The 2,812-nt window shown below is 73.0% G+C and overlaps 1 protein-coding gene across 2 annotated transcripts in view; it reads left to right on the top strand.

Moving 5' to 3' along the window:
• LZTS2 (leucine zipper tumor suppressor 2) overlaps nt 1-2,812 on the top strand; it is an 11,815-nt gene that overhangs the window by 1,769 nt on the left and 7,234 nt on the right. Inside the window, exon 2 of one of the 2 annotated variants that reach the window (XM_026069530.1) lies at nt 1,149-1,217. The gene's annotated coding sequence lies outside the window, so the exon portion shown is untranslated. Of the gene's footprint in view, nt 1-1,148; nt 1,218-2,812 lie in introns of those variants that run through there. The other variant, XM_026069528.1, reaches the window with a different exon arrangement.

Consider the following 2,812-nt stretch of genomic DNA (forward strand, 5'->3'; position numbering starts at 1 on the left):
TTTGGGGGTGTTGTGGGGCACTTTGGAGGAGCTGTGGGGTGGCGGAGGCCTAGAGGCCCTGTGAGGGCAGTTGGTGGCTGTTTTGGGGCACTTTGGGGTTGTTGCGGGGGCACTTTGGGAGTCCTGTGGGGCAGTTGCAGGCAGCTATGGGGCAGCAGAGACCTAGGAGTCCTGTGGGGGCACTTTGGGGGTGTTGCAGGGTGGCAGAGGCCTAGAGGCTCTGTGGGGCACTTTAGGGTGTTGTGGGGGCACTTTAGGGTGTTGTGGGGGCACTTTGGGGCTGTTGTGGGGCACTTTGGTGGGGAGTGTGGGGCATCAGAGGCCCAGGAGCTCCGTGGGGCACTTTGGGGGTGTTGTGGGGTAGGGGAGGAGTGGGGGGTGCTATGGGGCAGCTGGGCCCTGTGGGGGTTGGTTCAGCCCCCTTGGAAAGGCGCCGGGGTCCTGATGGCCCGAAAGCTCCGGTGGCCAGAGGGGGGGATCTGGTGGCCCTCGGCAAGGCTGGGGGGCCRTGGGGGTGAGCTTCCCCTTGCCGTTTTGGAGCCGGAGCGGTGGCATCCTGCTTCCGTGTGCTCCCACCTGAGCGTGCGGGCAGCGATGCCGGCCCAGTTACTGRCTGGTTTTACTGGGACGCTCAGAGCCGCCTGCTGGGCACCGCGAGGGCGTTTTGCAGGCCGCGCTCGCTGCCGGCAGGGCTGGCGAGTCCCTCCCTCGCCGAAAGTTTTCCACGCCGGCCCCCGGGGACCCTCCTGAGTGCCAGGAGCAGAGCCTGAGGGGCTGGCGAGGCCCCAGTGTCCGGGCATTTCCCAAGCTGGATGTTGCCTGCAGATCGCCGCGCCTGCTGACCCCGTCCTTGGGGACCGGCATGCCAGGCCCTGGCGCCCTCCCCGCTCTCCCAGCCCCGTGGCGGGGACCCGGCACCGCCGGTTTGGGCGGAGGTGTCGGGTAGGGTGCAGGGCCATGCCCGGCGCCCCTGCAGCGCTTGGTAGCAGCCATGTCGATTTGGGGCCGCGGGCGCAGGGCTGGTCCTTGGAAGCTGCAACGGGTGCAGTGAGCCCCTGTCTCCCTGCAGGCCCCGATGCAGGGCGATTTGGGGCGGGGGGGGCGCCTTTTGCCCCCTGACCCCCTCCTCTTTCTCCTTCCCGCTGCAGGGGGCGGCTGAGCTGTGTTCGCGGTGCAGGGAGCCGAGCGGGCCAGACGAATGGGCAGCGCCTGGCGAGGTGAGCAGAGGGCCGTCGCCCGCACCCCCGGGGGGGGCGGCAGCGCGGGGGCACCGGGCTGCGTGTGGCGGAAAGCCGCAGTGCAGGGGTGGGCACGTGCCCGTGGTGCTGGGGGGGGGGCAGGCTGCCAGCACGGCCCCCCCTGCTCTCCCCTCCCTGCCTGCTCGCCCCCTCGGGCCCTGGCAGGCGGATTGATTTCGGGTGACAGCTCAGCGGGCGAGACCATGCGGGCAGCGACCCCCCCCCCCCCCCCCCTGTGCCAGCTGCAGCCGTGCGCGAGATGCGATGAGGCAGCGGGGGACGGATCCGGCCCGTCGGCTGGCTCCCGTCACACGGGCGTACGGCGTGGGCCGAGCGGGGGGCGCTCGCCGAACGCGTGCGCCCGGGGCATGGGTGGCGATGGGGGCGCTCGCGGAGCCCCCCAGGCTGGAGAGGGGCGGGCGGTGTGCTGCGGGGCTCTCGCCCAGCTGTGCCAGGTGCTGTACCGCACACGCTGCGCGCACCCCGGGACGCCGCGGCTGGCGCTGGGCGCCCGGCGAGCCCTGGCTCGAGGCCTGGGGCTGCATGCGAGCTCCGCGCCTCCAGGCCCTGCCATTTCGGCCCTGCGGCTGTGCTGTGGAGCTGGCTTCCTCCGGCGGGCTCGCTGCCCCCTCCGGCGCCTCACGGGGTGGGGAAACCACGGAGCGAGGAGGCCTTGTCTATCTGGGAGCGGCAAGGGGTGAACGGGGGGTGCCCGGGGCTGGCGGGCAGGGTCCCCCCACCCCGTGCCGCGCGGGGAGGAGAGCGGCTGCCCCTCTGGGAGGAGATGCCCCCCTGCCTGCCTAAGCGTGGGGCCAGGGACTCCTGTAGCACACAGGGGGCTGCAGTGGGGCACAGCAGGCCCCGCGCGGGTCGGGGTAGAGACCCCCTGCCCGGCCCCCCCGCGCAGCGCGGGGGCTTGACGTAGCAGATGGGCAGGAGGAGGCGGGCAGCTCTCCAGGCCTTTGCAAAGGCGGCGTTTGACCCTGTGCCCCTCTGCAGATGGCTGGGGAGGGGGGGCGCCCGGGGGCACCCTCTGTGGGGAAGGGGGCGGGGGGCTGTCCCGGCTCAGGGTCCCCACCTGGTGGCAAGGYGCGGGGTGTCTCGCTGGGTGGCAAGAGGGGGGTGCAAAGAGCCCCGTCCAGCCCCCCCAGTCCGGCCCAGTCCTCCTGTGGGGCAAGACCTGGCCCAGCTGAGACGGTCCCTGCCCCAGTGGGACTTTCTGGCCTTGTYGCCCCAAGCGTGGGGCAGAGGATGCGGGGCCTCCTTTGCTCCTGTGGGTGCCCATAGGGTGGGAGGTGGGTCCTGCCCGCGCCAGGCCCCGGGGAACCGAGGCTTCCCGGCTCCCGGTCCGTAACCTTGCGGGTGGTCCCGCGCGGTGGCTGTCGCATGGATCCGGCTGGGGCTCGGGGAGGACGCGCGGGGCCGGGGGGCTGTCGCCCCATAGGGAGCCGGTGTGGGGCGGGCTGGGCAGTGCTGGGGGGGGCCCGCTCCGGCCGGCCGCGGAGGGTGGTGCTGGGGGGCCCGGCCGGGGCCGGTGCAGGGTGCTGGGGGGGGGGCAGGCTGCCAGCACGGCC

The sequence above is a fragment of the Apteryx rowi genome, unplaced genomic scaffold, assembly GCF_003343035.1.
Source record: "Apteryx rowi isolate R43461 unplaced genomic scaffold, aptRow1 scaffold_3, whole genome shotgun sequence".
Lineage (NCBI taxonomy): Eukaryota > Metazoa > Chordata > Aves > Apterygiformes > Apterygidae > Apteryx > Apteryx rowi.